Source organism: Rattus norvegicus, chromosome 8, assembly GCF_021556685.1.
Source record: "Rattus norvegicus strain SHRSP/BbbUtx chromosome 8, alternate assembly SHRSP_T2T, whole genome shotgun sequence".
NCBI classification, from domain to species: domain Eukaryota; kingdom Metazoa; phylum Chordata; class Mammalia; order Rodentia; family Muridae; genus Rattus; species Rattus norvegicus.
The window spans coordinates 120640001-120659629 of record NC_141541.1 but is presented as its reverse complement, the minus strand read 5'-3'; positions in this window follow the sequence as shown (position 1 = coordinate 120659629).

Below are 19629 nucleotides of genomic sequence, written 5' to 3'. Positions count from 1 at the left end.
TGGCATCCTTGTCAGAAGAGGACAAGGAGTGAGATGTCTCTCTTTGAGGAACTGCGTAAAGAAGGAAAAGGGGTGATCAAAAGAAGAGAGGGAAATGATGTCAACCTGGTAGGAATTCAGCTCACCGCAGGAAAAGCAGCATGTTGTTGGTCTGTGAGTGATGTTCTAGGTTGGATTAGTTGAGGGAGAAAGACACACCCAACTGTGGGCAGGACCATTTCTAGACTGAAAAAAATTGTACAAATGAGTAGCATTTATCTCTGCTGCCTGAGTGTGGATACCATGTGATAACTCCTACCATTATGCCTTCCTTCCAAGGATGACAATGACCTTGAACAATGGACTAAGATAAATCCTTTCTTCCTTAAGTGACTTTTATCTGGTGTCTTGTCATAGCAGTGACATAGTAACTAAACAGAATAAAGCCTCACTGGAAACCAATGTTAGCAACCTAATAACCTCAGACTTTTTCTGTCCTTCAGAACATTGAGGAATACATTTCCATTATTTAAATTACCCAGTTTATGGTATTTTGTGTCACAGTCCTTTCAAATGAATTAATCTGTTTTTGAAGGTTTTGAATTTGAGAATTATTTTTTCTCTCCTTTACTAGCAATAGTTGTAGAAGTTGGTGGGCAAAAGTTGAGGAACCACTGAAGGGAAATCTTTCTCTTTGGCCTTAACTGGTATTGACGGAAAATCCCAAACCAGAGCAGGGAGATGTTCTCAACCACCCATCTATATAGATCTCACTTTTTCTTCATGGTGAAGTTACTCTCTACTCTCCACTCCTCTGTGTATTTATGGTTAACTCTGCTTCATAGTCTGATTGAATATTCTAGTACTTACAAATAAATTATTTAACTTATTTTCACACTGAAATAGCTTGAAAACTTACTGTTCATGTAACCCCTCAATTCTCTCTCTCTCTCTCTCTCTCTCTCTCTCTCTCTCTCTCTCTCTCTCTCACACACACACACACACACACACACACCCCATCTTTATGGTTTATATAGCGCCTATTACAGGAGCCATCATAAAGAATATATGAAACATGTATTTCTATTATAAAGTAAATATATACGAAAAACCCCACTAACCCCTCACATTTCCAATCACAAAAACTCCATGAAATAATATAGATTTGTTAATATCATAGGTTCTTTGGGCCTGGCTCGCTGTGAGCTGGGGGGTTGGGTAGGTAGGTTTGCTGGAACTCAGTTGTCTTTGGTGTGCATGTGGGTCTCCAAGACAGCTTTCGGTGTTACAGCTCTTTATGCAGAAGTAATGGGGCTGTATGAACTTTGGGGAGTAGGTAGGGTTTTCAGGATGTATATACATCACTGGCTGGTGCTGAAGTGCTGGGAATGCTTTATTTCCACGAAAAGGGATTCCATGTCATTGGACATGTCCTTATAGGTAGAAAAGAAGTCAAACCTGTAATTTGGCCATCAAGCTACATGACTACCTCAACAGGGGTAGGGGTAGGGGGTTGTAGGGCTATAGGTCCTGGGCCATACAGAAAGTAATCCTTACTGATGCTAGCCGCAAGATGGATTTGAACTTGTCTCCACCTCACTCTTACTCTAGGCCTGTTCTCCAACCCCCCTAGGTTGTACTTGCCCCACAAGGATCCCTTGAGTATGAAAACTTTGTCAGGGTTACTCTGACATGTTTTAGCTTGCTATGGGCTCACTATGCCCAATCTCATTGTACAGAGGGCATGACTAGTGAAATTTCAACTATTAACTCACTAATGTCAGGATGCCTTCCATATGTTTCACACGTGTCCAGATAATTAATTCCTATTGTTTAATTGATATTGGCTTTGTTTCAAATAGTCTAGGCTGCCAAGTAAAATTCATGTCATTCAAGATATCAAGTTTTCCTCTCCCCAAAAATATTTGTAGTTTTCTGGAGACACTTGAAATAAACACCAGTTCTGGAGTCTTCTGTCTGTGTCTTTTTTCCCTTAGTGGATACCTTTCTGTCTGTTTCCCTTACAAAGAAAACACTCAGTGCCCTGTCAGGGAGATGATGTACTCCATGCAGACAGAGCAGGTAGTTGTAGATTATAGGCACTAGGACGTCATCATGAAGACATCTCACTTTTCCTTTTTGATATAACTGTCATGTTTGATAAAACCAAAGCGTCTCCTCTTTGCTGTCCTGGGATGAATGCTTAGTCTCAAGCAGCCCTTCCCTCCCTTCTCTAAAACCATAGCACTTTAGTTTCATTTCCAATTATATGTGGTCTTTGTATATACTCCTACGCATGCTGTGTCTGTGCAGGTGCATGGAGGCAAATATTAACCCACATGAGCAAGCATACAGAGGTCAGAGGAAAATCCTGGGTATCTTTCTTCAGATACTGTCCCAACCTTATACTTTTGAGACAAGGATCTCTGTGGCTTTTTATCATCTTAGTCATCAACATTCCTAGATCTGGTGACTTGCCTCTGACCTAGGAGACTTGCCTCTGACCACACCTGTGGAGTTTATCTTCAATAAGTTTATTAATGTCGGAAGGGCCAACCTCGGTAGACTGCACCATTTCCTAAGCTGGAAAGGAGGAGAAAGAATGTGGCTCCCAAGCCTCTACATTTCTCCGCTTCCCAATATGCATGCACTGTAACTACCCAAGCTTTTGTCCTCATGCCTTTCCTCCCATGAAGATTACAATCCTAGACTTTGAACCAAAACAAGCCCCTTCTCCCATAGCTGCTTTTGTTCAGGTGACCATAGCAACCAGAAAGAAATTAATATATTCTCAGAGGTATATATAATTCACCAAAAAAGCTGAGCTGGCTTCCAGAAAGTCTGTAAGATCTGCCTGTTTGTGTCCGACAAGTGTGTTCCAACACACTTGACTTTTTTTTAATGCGGATTTTTTTTAATGAGGGCTCAAACTCAGGGTCTTGTGCTTTTAAGATGAGAAACATTTCATTATATTTTGTTTTGTTTGTTTGTTTGTTTTTTCTGTTTTACTTAAACCATCATTCCAGTCTAAGAAACTTGGATGAGGATAATGTTGAAGGGAGGAATGGATGATATTGAATGTTTTTCCTTAGCTGTGATCTCTTTCACCAAATAGAGTAGCAAATAAATACAGCATGTGGTTTATACAACACTCCTTCTAGGTTTTTGGTGGGCTATTTATATATTTTAATATGATCCATATTCATATTATATATCTATATACCAATATAAAATATGAATATATTATATATAATATATACATACATACATATGTCATCCTCAGATAAGCGTGGCCAGTTGACTACAGTCATGCACATTTCATAGATAAGGATGAACCCAGCATGCCTGTGCTTACCTCAGTAGGAAATATGTAGGCAGGGATGGATAGGTGGGTTTTTCTGACATCCCTTCAACCCAAATACATAAAAGAGGTATTTACAAAGTCTAACGTAAAGTAAGATAAAATATTACTCATGTTTGGGCATGTGATAATACTTGTATTTCTGATGAATATTCCATCCCTTTCTGAGTCTTGTCTTAAAAGTTGAAGAGTTTTAACGGATTGTGATCATAAATTTACCATTAGTGTGTATTTTCATGCTGCCAGCTTCTGTGAGTTTCAGAAGTGATATAGGAGTGGCATATGCCTTTTACAGATGACGTACGAGCAGCTTGGGGATGCTCCCTAATTTTGACATGTGCCAGCTCCTATAGCTTTAAGTGATGATATTAGGACCCAGCTTGGTCAGATTTCATACCTGAAGGCATAGAGAGCATAGAGAGAGCTGATGTTCCTCAGGCTTTGAAGGCTGAAGAAGCTAGAATATTATCAATGCAAAAGGAGGAGGAGGAGGAGATCACCACCATCACCACCACCATCATCACCACCACCACCACCATCACTACCATCATCACCACCACCACCACCACCACCATCAGCAGCAGCAGCAGCAGCAGCAGTTAGTGAGAAACAAAGATAGCCATACAAAGCTACCCTTCTTTTCCTTAGACCTCTTTATACCTGTATTGCCCACTCTAGGGAAGGAAGAAAACTCTTCCTTCAGTTAATCCTTCGGAAAAGATATCCCCCATATACTCACCTATAGGAGATACTTGGTTAATTGTAATCTGATTAAACTGGCAATCAAGTTTAACTGTCACAATAGACAGGTTAGTGATACGGAGGTATTTGTTGTGCTATTGAACACCAAGAGTTAAAATGTTCCTATCATTTCTGAAAGTTCCATTAGTGGTAATACTTAGAGGAGTTAGCTCTTGAACCTTTTAGGAGGTTGTGGTAAGGGTCATTGTGTTCCCATCTCCTCAGTTGCACATCTCACAATGACTTGTCTTGCTGGTGGAGAGGCTGTGCCTTACAAGAAGATCACAGGCACCTCTGCCCATTTCCATTATACTTGGGCATATGGCTTGCTCTTCACAACGAACCATGAGCGTAACCGATCTGCTTAGCCAGAAAGGGGAAGCTCTAAGGCTTCATGAGTTTTGCCATGGTCTCTTCCCCTTGTCCTGAGACCAGCAGTGCATACAACAGGCAGAAAACAAAGCAGAGAGCCACTATAGTCAGTATGTAATTTAGAGCAAGATAACCTTTCAGGGTGGATGGCTACTCTTGGCTGTCACCTTGACTGGATCTGGGAAGAACTACAATCCAGAAATGAGGAGACCACCTATGGTTTGAAGTGGGTGGGTCCGCTTCTATTCCAAACTTTTGAGGTGATCTGGATTTTGAGGTGGGAAGACATAACGTTAATTTGGGCCACACTTTCTGCTGGAAGCTTATATAACAACACGGAAAAAGGAAGTTTTTGCTTTTTGCTGTTTGCTCTTGCCTTGCTAGCACATCCATTCATTCACTGCTATTGGAGCCTTCCTCTTTGGGATTCCAGTAATTACTGAAGACAAGCTGAGACATCTTGTCTTGTAAAACTGAGTAACTACTGGATTATTGACTTTCCCTTCACAGATATCTATTGTTAGATTTTTGGATGGCGGTCTATAAGTCATTCTATTAAATTCCATATATATCAAATTTATAAATGTGCATATATGTGTATTATTATATATAGGATACATAAATTCTATAAATTCTGTAACTCTGGGGAACCCTGATTAACATATAAGTTTAGTTCTTACTTTGAGTATCATCATCACCTGATAAGTCACTTGATACAAATATGGATTCATTTTCAGAGTCTAGAAACAGGAGGTACCCAGTTATTTTCATCTATGGTATTTTGCACAGGGCTGGGCTAGAAGCCAGAGTCACAAGAGCAGACCATAATGATGACACCACTGACAGTTGAGTTCACATATCACCCAGAGAACAAAAGGGTTGCCCCTGGGTAAATTGGCTAACCTGTGTAATAGACAAGAGCAGCAGTCTGTGGAGTTCATTCTATTATGGAGGTCTAGAATCTGAGTGGCTTTATCCCTCGTGTGTGAATAGCCCTCAGATGAAGAGCCCTCTGTGTGGAAGGACTTGCTTCCTGCAGTCAAGTGATGCTCCCCATTTATACTAATAACCTCTTTGCTGTCAGAGAGATTTCTCTCTTTTATTTTGAGAGAATTTTCATTCTGTTTCAATTATACCTTTATTTTTTTTCAGTTTCAGTAGATCAATATTAAATATGAATATGGATCACGGGCTAAAGTAGGCAATGAATTAATGAGTTGTCCCCTGTAATGTGGCAGATGGGGGGGTGTTCTCAGGTTCTTTGTTTGATGACTTACATTGTTTTTACTTTTATTTTTCTATTTTGAATCTTATGCTGGGAAAAAAACAGATATGATGAGACTCCTTTCCTTTTAGGTTGGACCCTTGCTACTCATGATAAGTAAGGTAATGTTAAAATCATGAGCTCTATGGAGAATTAGAGATAGCTTTAAATCTCTTGGGTGTCCTGGGTTGTGGAGCTTTGAGCTGATTAATAATACATCTCTCCATAATAAAGTTGGGCGCTAACATGCTAGGATGAACTGTTGCCTAGTTCATTCTGACTGACATAAAATGCCATTTCACAAATTCTAACAGCTGTGACCACTAGGGCAATGACTCTCTCTACCTCACACTTCTCTACTGGCTTCAAAAACAAGTACTTTTTCTAGATGAGTCAGTGAATACAACTTGTGGGTGAATTTTAACCAAACAATCCACACAGCTTTTGAAATGCATACATTAGGAACCCATGCATAAAGAAAAATGTCTAAATATTTGCTTAGAAATTATTTTTGCATCCTACTTGACACAGGAACACCTCTGAGTGTTGTTGGGTTCATGGCAGTGTTAATTCGAGTTGAGTTAATTTGAATCCCATTCTTTTTAGGTTGCATGCTAATGTTATTCCCAGAGAAACCACTAAGAAAATAACTCACAAAGGCCACCTGTAGAAAGAGAAAATGTGTGAAAGCCAATGAGATCCTAGCAAAAATGCCCAGTGTACAAGAAAGCAGTACTGTGGGACTGGCGGCAGACAGGAAGAAGATAGAAGAATTCAGATGGTCAAATAGCAGAAGTAACTCTAACGTTATTAGTCTGTATTTAGTAAGAATAAATAGATCAAACGATTCCTAGAAATAGAAATTGACAAAGCAAAGATAAATCCATGATCCAAATATATGATGCGTATAAGAGACAGATTTTGTGGAAAGACAGTTAAGCAGTAGGAGCTGGAGATTCCAATATTCAAACTCTGTTTTAACCATTCTTTTTTATTGATTGTGAATTTTATGTATGCATATAATATTCTTTGATTTTACGTGTGTGTGTGTGTGTGTGTGTGAGAGAGAGAGAGAGAGAGAGAGAGAGAGAAAGAGAGAGAGAGAGAGAGAGAGAGAGAGAGAGATTCAGAGAGACAGAGATATTTTCTTCATGGAATATCTTGGTTTCTCCAGCTGTGGTGACTGAAAATTTTACTGGGTATAGCAGTCTGGGCTGTCATCTGTGGTCGTGTAGGTTCTGCAAGTCATCTGTCCAGGATATTCTGGCTTTTAGAGTCTCTGTTGAGAAGTCAGGTGTAATTTTGATACATCTGCCTTTATATGTTACTTGGCCTTTTCCCCTTACAGTTTTTAATATTCTTTCTTTGTTCTTTATATTTAGTGTTTTGATTATGATATGGCAGGAGGATTTTCTTTTTTTAAATTAGGTTTTTTATTAATTACTTTATTTATTTACATTCAAAATGTTGTCCCCTTCCTAGTGCCCCCTCCATGAGTTCTTCACTCCATCTCTCTTCTCCTTTGCTTCTAAGAGATTAGTCCTCCATCCACCCACCTACTCCCACGTCATCCTGCTAGCATCCCCTATACCTGGGGCATTAAGTTTCTACAGGATTAAACACAGCCTTTCTCACTGAGCCCAGACAAGGCACTTCTCTGCTACATGTATAGTGGGGGACACTGACCAGCCTTGTATGGTTGGTGGCTTAGTCTCTGGGGTTTCTAAGGGGCCTGGTTAGTTGATACTGTTGTTCTTCCTGTGGGGTTGCAATCCCTTTCAGTTCCTTCAGTCCTTCCCCTAACTCTTCCATAGGGGTCATTTATTTCAATCCAGTGGCTGACTGTAAGTATATACTGGTCCAATATATTTGGTGTTCTGTAGCTTCTTGTATATTTATGATCATCTCTTTCTTTAGGTTGGTCAAGTTTTCTTCTATGATTTTGTCAAAGATGTTTTCTGGCCCCTTGAACTGGGAGTCTTTACCCCTCTTCTATTCCTATTATTCTTAGGTTTGGTCTTCTCATTGTGTCCCAAATTTCATAAATGCTTTGGGTTAGAAACTTTTTATACTTGGCATTTTCTTTGATGAATCTATACCTTCTATGATATCTTCTATGTCTGAGATTCTCTCTTTCATCTCTTAAACTCTGTTGGTGATGCTTATGTATGTAGTTCCTAAGTCTAACAGAAGAGAAAGTGGGCAATAGCCTTGAACACATTGGCACAGGAGAAAATTTCCTAAACAGAATATCAAGATCCAGGCTCTAAGATCAACAATTGATAAACAGGACCTCATAAAACGTAAACACATCTGTAAGGAAAAGGACACTGCCAATAGGGCAAAATGGCAATCTACAGATTGGGAAAAGATCTTCACCAACTCTACATTCAATAGAGTGCTAATTTCCAAAATATATAAAGAACCTAAGAATTTATACTCCAAAAAATCAAATAATCCATTTAAAATGGGGTATAATGTTAAACAGAGAATTTTGAATGGCTGAGAAGAACTTAAAGAAATGTTCAACATCCTTAGTCATCAGGGAAATGCAAATCCAAGCAACCCTGAGATTCCACCTCACACCAATCAGAATGGCTAAGGAAAAAACCTCAAATGAGAATGTGGAGAACAGGGAACACTCCTCCATTGCTGGTAGAATTACAAACCTTTACAACCACTCTGGAAATTAATCTAGTTCTACCTGAAGACCCAGCTATAATACTCCTGGATATGTACCCAAAAGATGACAACCCAAGATGTCCCTCAACCAAAGAATGGGTATAGAAAATGTGGTTCACTTACACTATAGTTGTTAAATGATTCTCTTCAGCTGTTAAAAATAAGGACATCATGAACTTTGTAGGAAAATGGTTGGAACTAAAAGATATCATCCTGAGTGAGGTAACCCAGAGCCAAAAGGACATAGATGCATGGTATGTACTCACTGATAAGTGACTACTAACCACCATAAAGTACAGAATACTCACGGTACCATCCACAGACCCTAAGAAGGAAGGCCCAAGTGAAGGTGCTTGAATCCCACTTAAAGTAAATAATCATTGGAAGCCGAGGGAGGTAGGGAGGGATCTGCTGAGAGAGAGAGGAGGAGGAGGAGGGGAAAAGTGAAGCAGGATCAGGTATGGTTGAGACAGAAGAGGGTTTCAGAGGGCCAGGAGAATGAGTGGAAATATGCAGGTGCCAGGAGCAGGGGTGAAAGTAACCTCTAGAAAGTCCTAGAGACCTGGGATGGGGGAGGCTTCCAGAACTCAATGTGGTGATCTTAGCTGTAATGCCCAACAGTGGGATGCAGAAATGAAGAGACCATGTCCACTAGTCAGACAGGACCCCCAGTAGAGGGAGGGGGACACAAATCAACCTAACAAAACTTACAACCCGATATTGTTCCTGTCTAAAAGAAATGCAGAGACAAAACTGGAGCAGAGACTGAAGGAACAGCTGAACAGTGAGCAGCCCAACTTGGGATCCTTCCCAGTGATAGGCACCAATCCCTGACACTATTACTAAAGCTATGTTCTGCTGATAGCCAGGAGACTAGCACAGCTGTCCTCTGAAAGGCTCCACCAGAAGCTGGCTGAGACAGATGCAGATACTCACAGCCAACCAAAGAGTACCCACAGGATGGTCTGAGGCCCCTAGCACGTGTGAATCAGAGGGCTGTCTTGTCTGGCCTCAGTGGGAAGTGGTACACCTAATCCTTTAAAGATTTGATGCCTCAGGGAGGGGGTACACCTGGGGAAGTATCCTCTCAGAGGAGGTAGGTATAGGGAAGAAGTGTGAGAAGGGGATCAGGGGAGGGGCAACATTTGGTATGTAAAAAATTAATTAATTAATTATAAAATAGAACCCAATGAATTCACTTAGTGGTGCCATTGTGTGTGTGTGTGTGTGTGTGTGTGTGTGTGTGTGTGTGTGTATGTGTGTATTGAGTCACCTATTAAAGCATGAAGATTCTCTCACGGGTCACATCTCTGAGGAAAAGGCCTTCAGGCAGGCAACCAGTAGCCCCTCAGCTAGGGACGGCGTTTCATTGGCCCTTCCTTGTGTCACACTTGGAGATTACACAGCATTCTTGTTGTGTCTGAAAACACTGTTCTGGTATAATGTTCCCCTACCTACAGCTCTTAGAATCTTCCTTCCCCTTGGTCCCGGATGATGATCTCCTTGGGAGGAGGGTGTTATGATTGTAATGATGAAAGAGGAGGTAGGACAAGTGAGCACAGGTCAACAGGGAAGCAGAAGACTGGGACAGCACAGAAAACCCACCATAGCTGCCAGGTATCCAGATAGGATTATATACCAGAGAGGTGGGCTGCACACTTACTTATGAGAGGTGGGGAGTAGCCACCCATTCTTTGACATACACCTGGAATGCATGGGATGTTCTGCAGGGACTAGGCTGTGAAAGGGCCTCATCAAACATGAAACAGTTTGAAATTTATATGTCTACAATGTTTCCTCACCACATGGCATTAAATTAAATAAATAATAGGAAAATGGGGGTTGAAAATACACACACACACACACACACACACACACACACACATGAATGTCTTGCATATGCTATCTGAATGGCTATCATGCTCTTAATTTGTTCTGAATCCCTCTTTATTTGAGTATTCTTCATACAAACTCATACATGATATATATTTTTAATTTTTGGCTTGATTTACTAATCAGTCCAGACCAGGAGGTGTACATTTAGTGCACAGAGAAGCATTTCTACAAGTTCGGTTTTCCTGGGACTTCAATGGCCTCTCCTCTGGTTAATGTTCTACTTAATGTTGATCATTAGCTGTAGCAATTGGAAGCCAATTGTTGTTCTAACAGGCTGCGACGGGATGGAAGGAAAGTCATTCGCAAGAGCTGGGTGATGTCAGCGTGCTTTTCAGCTCCAGGAAAGAAAGAGAAGAAAGGATTTAGTCGTGATTTAAAGTGTTAGCATAAGCAAGGCTGAAAGAGAGTACTTAAGACCCTAATGAAACTAATATATTTCCGGCAGAGAGAAGGTGTTTCAGATTTGTCTTTTTCCCAAAGAAAGACACAGACTCCGCTGCCCTGCTGACAGCTGACTGGCTGGTAGCTCTGAGTGATGTGGAACACTGCAGCCAACATGATTTTCGCCCTCTCTTCTCATTGCCGTTAATGATTGGGACACTTAGAGTCTGGGGTGAATGTTTCCTCTCGAGTCGACATGTCTGGCTTATTCTTTGATCCTCTAATATCACTCTGTAAACTTAAAAGAATTCAAATTTATAAGGAAAGGGAACTGAATTCTTTCAGTGACCTTTTAAATAATCAACTGTCCCCAAGTTCTGTGTCAGCCCTTATTCTAAGAAAACTCCTGCTGTCTCCCAGCAGCCCTTCATTTGCCATGTCCTGCAGGATGCACGGCTGTCTTTTCTCTGAATGGAAGGAAATAAGTTGCTTTGGAGATCAGCTCTATGGCTGCCTTGGTGTTGAGTTGTGCTGTCTTCAAGTCCACACTTTCCCTTCTCTTTACATTCCTTAGAAATAAAACAGGATTTCATTTTAAGATGGAAATGAAATATATTATGAAACTAAAAATAAGGAAAAGGCAATATTTATACATGCATGCACACAACATACATGCACACAGACACATAGACACAAACTCCAAAAAATAGACATTCATACACACAAAGACACATTCCCATGCATGTCAGACACACACAGGGTCACACAAACATAGACACAGGGACACATAGAAACACACAACCTACCTCACATGTGCACAGACACATGTATACATATGCAAATACACACAAAGACATACAAACAGATATATAGACAGACACACATACCTTACATAGATACATGTACAAGCATGCATACATACAAACAGATACACATATATAGGCTACATGCAGAAACAGACATAAACATACATTTACACATAGAAACAGACATGCAAATACACACACATAAATATACACATAAACACGGGCACACGTAGAAGCACAAACACACACATTGACACACAAGCACAAACATACAAACATGAGTATACACACGTTTTCCTCCACATACATATAGAGACACAGACACCTACAAACACACATAAATAATACATACATATACATAGGCACACTCCCCATACACATGTACACTTAAACACACACATACACACAAACAGGCAGACAAACACACATACATAAACACATAGATACACATATATACACAGAGACACAGGCACACACACACACACACACACACACACACGTGTTGTATTCACAGCACTGCCTTGTTTCTCTTAGCTAATGTGATCTCCTTATGTTTTCCATATAGTCTTCTACGACCCTATTGTTTCCACGCCCTCTGTTCTTGCAAAGGTTAACATGGTCTGAGTGTCTGAATTGTGTCACTTTTCATGTCATTTCTGACCATACTTGGTACCCTACACTTTATGTATCATGGTCTCTACTTAGCAGGACAAAAAAGGGTAATGCAGAAGTGAGGTAGGGAAGAACTATGACTGGATTCACATCTGGGTTGATTGGAACGCAATGGTTTGCTTATGCCCTCTGTTGCACACTGTGCTCTCTACCAGCTTCGCAAGGAGACAACTCCCCACTTGAGAAACACTCCAATGCAACCTGTTTCTTCTGGGAAATCTGTTTTCAGGTTGTGGTGCATTCTTCAAACTCCTGCACAGTTCTCCTTGCTATTAATTATTCTTCAACTAGATTGAGTGTGCCTAGAGATAATTGTGGTTTGGCTGGTCTTTTAATTTTTATTTATTTAATTTTATTTGAATGCGTGGTTTTGCCTGCATGCATGTTGTAGTCTATCTGAGTGCCTGCTTCCTGCAGAGGGCAGAAGAGGGCACCAATCAGATCCCTGATCCTGGAGACGCAGTTGGTTGTGAGTCGCTATGTAGGCTCTGAGAATTGAACCTGAGTCCTCTGCAGGAGCAATCATGCTCTGAAACACTGAGACGTCTCTCCAGACCCTGAGGTTGGCATTTTTTAAAAAAGGATTCTGAGATGAACTTGTGCACATGTATTTGCAGTGAATGGCATTAAATAATATACCTTCAAAGAGCTAAGGAGCACAGGCTAGGCAGAGGGAGCAGGTAGACAGAGTGCTGAGATGGTGATGTAAGAACTGGACACAGGCCTAATGGGAGATCCAATGTGACTTGGAGATACACCAATGGGAGGAATTGTGGCACTCAGTCTCCTGGCTTCCTGTTTGGTGAAGGGCCTTCTTCCTTTCACCCACTACACCATCCTTGTCCTATATCATAACATGGTACGCTAGGGTATTAGTGTTTTTTTCAAAATACTCATGGCAGCCTAATACAGGAATAAAATGAGAGGAAAGATCATCTGTGTTCATTTCCTCCTACGATTCCACAGAAATTCGGTCACAGGATGCACATTGTCATTCACATGGGCGGTTTTGTTTCTTAGTTGCATCCATCACATAGATTGCCATTGTTTAACTGAATACACCTTTATTTTTTTTTTTCATTTATAGACCTTTATTACTAAGAGACAGTGCCACTTGTCTTATGGTACATAATAAACTATCCTGAGACCTAGTAGTTTAAAACTTTGTTCTTTCAGGCCTCCATTACTGGGAGTTGAGAAATGGCTATCCTGGGCAGTCACAGCTGAGTGCTCACTAAGGCCACTCTCATCTGAAGCCTGGCGTGAGGCAGAAAGCCCACCTAGAGGGGGTGGGCAGGATACTCCTATGTCAAGCAAGACGATGGTGGCTACACCAAGGCCTTGGTTTCTCTTCACATAAGCCTCTCCAGAGGGTGCCTTGTGTATCCCTTTGTTTTTTTTTTTTTTTTTTTTTTAATTAACTTGAGTATTTCTTATATACATTTCGAGTGTTATTCCCTTTCCCGGTTTCCGGGCAAACATCCCCCTCCCCCCTCCCCTTCCTTATGGGTGTTCCCCTCCCAACCCTCCCCCCATTGCCGCCCTCCCCCCATAGACTAGTTCACTGGGGGTTCAGTCTTAGCAGGACCCAGGGCTTCCCCTTCCACTGGTGCTCTTACTAGGATATTCATTGCTACCTATGGGGTCAGAGTCCAGGGTCAGTCCATGTATAGTCTTTAGGTAGTGGCTTAGTCCCTGGAAGCTCTGGTTGCTTGGCATTGTTGTACTTTTGGGGTCTCGAGCCCCTTCAAGCTCTTCCAGTTCTTTCTCTGATTCCTTCAATAGGGGACCTATTCTCAGTTCAGTGGTTTGCTGCTGGCATTCGCCTCTATATTTGCTGTATTCTGGCTGTGTCTCTCAGGAGCGATCTACATCCGGCTCCTGTCGGTCTGCACTTCTTTGCTTCATCCATCTTGTCTAATTGGGTGGCTGTATATGTATGGGCCACATGTGGGGCAGGCTCTGAATGGGTGTTCCTTCAGTCTCTGTTTTAATCTTTGCCTCTCCCTTCCCTGCCAAGGGTATTCTTTTTCCTCATTTAAAGAAGGAGTGAAGCATTCACATTTTGATCATCCGTCTTGAGTTTCGTTTGTTCTAGGGATCTAGGGTAATTCAAGCATTTGGGCTAATAGCCACTTATCAATGAGTGCATACCATGTATGTCTTTCTGTGATTGGGTTAGCTCACTCAGGATGATATTTTCCAGTTCCAACCATTTGCCTACGAATTTCATAAACTCGTTGTTTTTGATAGCTGAGTAATATTCCATTGTGTAGATGTACTGAATACACCTTTAAACCCAGCACTCTGGAGGCAGAGACAGGAAGATCCCCAGGAGTTCCAGGTCAGCATGGTCAATACAGTCAGCTCTAGGCCAGTCAGCGTTGCACAGTGAGACTCTACTTCAAAAACCAATTTCTGTGTAGGTAAACGTGTTTGCGTGTGTGTGTGTGTGTGTGTGTGTGTGTGTTTGTGTGGTGTGTGTGTGTGTGGTATGTGTGTGTGGTGTATGTGTGTGTGTATTCGTGTGTGGTGTGGTGTGCGTGCGTGTGTGTGCGTGTGCGTGTGTGTGTGTGTGTGTGTGTGTGTTGTGTAGAGGTCACAGGGCAGTCTTAGGTGTTGATCCTCACTTTCTGTCTTGTTTGAGACAAGTTCTCTTACTATATACTGCTGGACACACTGGGTTAGTAGCACCCACAAGTTTTCAGGTATTATCCGTCCAGAGGAGAGCTGGGATTGCAAACATATATCATCCTATCCAGCTTTACATGGGTTCTGTGGATTTGAACTCACTTCACCCAATGAGCCTTCTTCCCAGTCTGATCATGTGTTCTTCCGTACTTTAAGGTCTGAGAACCCAGAGATATCTGGGTAGCAATAGGAAGTGAAACTCCAAGCATCAAGCATAGTACCCAAGAGAGAAAGAAGATAGATGCATTGGCTAATAAACACATTCTTGTTTACACTTCTAAAACTAAATAAGAGGTATTACCTTCCTGTGATATCACACAAAAATATCAGTCAAGCATTTAAACACACATAGATGATGGGGACAAAGACTCCATGTGGACCATGGAGAGAGTTGCTTTTTCTCCATTCTTTTCAAGAGATCCCTCCAAAGATGCAATCTTTGTGACTTTGGCAGAAAGGGATACAGTGGCTGATTTCAGATAGGAGGGCTACTCTTCACTTATTTTGTATCACATAGCATAAGTGGAGGAGATCTTTATGACTTCATTTCTTTCTAGACCCCTTCCTCCCCTTCCTAGCACAGAAGGAAGGATTTTCCCAATTTGAAGGAAAAACAACAACAAAACAAAACAAAACAAAACAAAAACCAAAGCAACCGCAAACAAGCTGGAATCCCTTCATTGCTACCTCAACCAGTGACCTCACTTCTCCCTGTCACAGCTCGGTTTTGGAAGATAATCTTCCTTCTCACTGCTCCATCCATGAATGTCTCCTTCTACAGATAGTGAGTTTTGTCATGGTGGAACCATTCTCATCAAATATTATGGTGACTAGTATGACCAAGTAGCTCATCATCTAAACAAGATGTATTTGCAAATGAAAGGAGCATTACTAGTAATCAAACATCCATGGGGCCTTTAAAGACAAATAGGGCATCTAGTCATGATGCATACAACCTCCTGGCAAGAAAGTCAAAGAGGTTTGATTTTATGAAGAAAATGATTTTGTTGTGGATATGATTGCTGACACTGATTACCAATTTGTCAGGACCTAGAACCCCGAAATCCACCAAAGAGGAAATGGAGCTGGGCAATACTGTGAGGAATTTTCCAGAGTATGTTAAGTGAGATGGAAAGGCCCATCCTGATTGTTGAGCGGTGTCATCTCCTGGGCTGTGGTCTCAGTCTGAAGACAGAGAAGAAAGTCAGCTGATTACCAGCATTCATCTCTGTCATTCCCAACAGTGGACACAGGGTGCTCATCTGCTCCAATCCTCTGCTGCTGAGGCTTCCCTGTGGTGATTGACTGTAGCTTTGATTCCCTGTTGTGAATGACTGTACTTTTGAGCCCTGAGCAAGAACAGACGCTTTCTCATTTAAGTTGCATTTGTCAGGCATTTTATTACAGCATCAAGAAATGCAGCCAATGCAATGGACTTCCTTCCAACTTCTCTGTTTCTTCTTTACTTCATAATCTGTTGTTATTTGATGCTAGCAATTGCATGCTAACATATCACCTGTAGTCTTAGCATTTATGGTGGTTGAGATAGGAGGGTTGAACTAACTGCATATTAAGATTCCATCTCAAACATATAAATTAAATAAATATAACACCAAGAATAATCTCAAAATCTTAGCACACATATCTAAAAAACTATACATTTCTTATTCTCATCTGATGTGGCCTATGTGGTCATTCGAAGATCTTCTAAATATGGCCTTGAGCTTATCCTGACATTACCTAGCCATGTAATTGGGAGGTCAAAGAGAACGTGGAAAAGGAAACACTCTCCTTATTTCCTTGGCTCATTGAATGATTCTATTTACACATCATTTTAAGATCTTTAAATTAAGAAATTTCCACATGGCTTCATCAAAATGCAAAGTAATTAAGAAGAATTCATTAATTCGATACAAAGCCAAAAAAACAGGGTTGTGAACATCTGGCCACTCCCTGGGATGCCATCTTTCTTGCCCTCTTCCTTCTCAACCCATATTGAGTCCTCTTCTTCATCCTGCTTCTTGCTCCTCTTTGAGAGATAGAAAGTCCATGCTCTTTTCAATATTGCTAGCTTTTATTTAAGACTCAAAATCACCACCATAGTTCTGCAGTCACCAACTTTTCTCTTTGCTAGTATAATGCTTCTCTTTTAGTCTTAAATCCCGGACCACAAAGTAAGCCCCAAATTCCTCAGCCTGAAGTAAAAGTTCTCACGTTGTAGAGATTTATTATATCTTATTATATTTGATATAGTTGTTCTTTAAGTGGACCTAGGTCACGTCAAGGTTCCTGGACAATCTTACATGTGTTTTCAAATAGTTTACTTCATTCATTCAAGTGTCTTTAAATAATCAGCTACAGTTGTTCCATTCTCATTTTAAGTCATAGTGCCTTTCTGTGTATGAAGACACAAGAGTACACAGGTACATGAATGAGTGTGCGCACACACACACACACACACACACACACCACACCACACCACACACACACACACCCACACACACACACACACACACACACACATTTTTTTAAAAAAAAAAGGAAAAAAGAAAACTAGAGGCTGGAGTGATGTCTCAGTGGTTAAGAGGAAGTGTAGAGGACAGAGTTCAGTTCCTAGTATCCACAATGCACAGCACAACCAAGCTGTAATAGTAGGTGATCTAATATCCCCTTCTGGTCTCTGCAGGTGCTGCCCTCTATGTACACATATTCTCCACTCCCCTATGCACATAGATAAAGAGAAAATAAACCTTTAAGAAACAAAAGAATCAATCATCCATATTTCAGTTAATGCTGAATAATCAGTATTAACTATTGAAAAAGGGTCAGAACAAAAACAGTAAGACAAAATTGGGCTCAGCACAGTTGGTATTCTTGTCTCCTTAGACATAGGAGGACCAGGCTCAGCACAGGTAGTTGGTATTCTTGTCTCTTTAGATGTACGAGGAAATGCAATCTTCATTTTCACTCTCTCATACATCTCTGATTGGTTATTTTGTTTATCAGAGGACTTTATTGCAAAAGATCACATTTTAAATGAAAGAAGCCCTTCTGTTGGGAAGAAAAAATGAAACTACTTTGAAACAAATTAATTTTTTTTTACATTTGAAAAGGAATCTCGTGGGCCAAGCCTGCACTGGTTCACCGGTTCCTGGATAATACCCACCCCCCGGACTAAGCTGCAGAACGGATTCCTATCTCAATGTAGAAAGGACTTGCTTCCTCTAAAGATCTGCCCCGCTACAGTTCATAGTCAGCTCAAGAGCCACTTGTCAGAAGAATGTCAATGATAATAGCAATTTTCCCAAAGTAGTAACATTCAACACAAACGATCCTGTTGCACTTCCTCTATGAGACTAACCACCATCTTGAAAGTATTTTAGCTTAACCATGTGACTGGTTTACTTAAACTGTACTTGAGTTGGACATTGCAGACTTCTTTTCCTCATGTGTCTGAAAATTTAGACATGCTGGAGAATATTGATGTATTTCCTTATAGAGACAGGGGTAGCTAAGCTTCGGGAAAGATGGGAGGCTATGTTAGATCAATATGTTAATGCAGTAAGTAGCAGATCAGGGAGTTCACCTTGATTACCCTGATATAAAATGGAGGTAGAGAAGACGCAGGCAATGAGGAAGACAGAAGTCAGGTGGACTGGAGAGTTGGAGACAGGCTGTAGAATGCTATGGTGGAGCATCGAGTTGCATGGGAGGAAGGACGAGCTAGGTTTAACATCAGGCTTTACCAAGAGGTATTCCTATGTTTCTACAGGTTTCCCTTAAGCCACGTTAGCTGTGTCTGTGCCTAGACCATGATTTGATGTAACCAGAATCTGCATCTCCTCTCGGTCTAGTCTATACACCCAGACTCCAGGAGAGAACAAGACAGAAAACACTTTTAATATCATTTCTATTCCTCTTTATAGACAGTCAATGCATGAATCCGGTAAATTGCATTTCTATGGACATTTTAGATTCCTGTGCCTTTCAACTCTGATTGTTAACATTATGACCTGCGATCTATTTCTCTTAACTGGATTTATTTAACTATTTCTTCAAAAAGATATCATATTCATTTATTTATTCGTGTGTGTGTGTGTGTGTGTGTGTGTGTGTGTGTGTGTGTGTGCGATCTGACTTGATGACAAGTGCCTTTCCACACTTAACCCTATCCTTTTTATTTCTTGTTCATGTCACAATGTGCTTTATAATTTTAGCATTTGGGTGATCTTGAGAAGAATCTTCCAGGGAATGTCTCACTTTCTCTATCTCTTCTTATGGTCCACAGGTTCTGGGGGTTGGTTCTAATCACTATGATTTCAGAATCTTGACCCAAATGAAAAAGTGTAATTCTTTTCATTCTTATTTTTTAAATCAGCAGAGAAGGTATTAGGTCTCACTGTGGTATTTTCAGACAAGGGGTGTTTTGGAACAGTCCTCTTCCCCCTCATTTGCTCTAACTCTGACATCCCTGGCTCCTCCCTCCCCCACCCCTCCAGTCTCCTCTCCACACTCATAAAATTATAGAGTTTTGTTGGCAATACAGACGTGAATGTTATCACAGATACCACAGTAGGCTTGATGCATGCCTATATATGGAAATGGTCACCATTTATGATCAGACAGAGAACACTAAGGATGAATAAACATTCCTTTCACAATAAGAACAAATATATGTTTAATTTGAGAATGTATCATGTCATTAATATATTAAAGCTTGGTTTATGAATATGTAATACTTAGCAATTACTCAAAGACCTTAGACAAAGTAACAAAACTTTGTT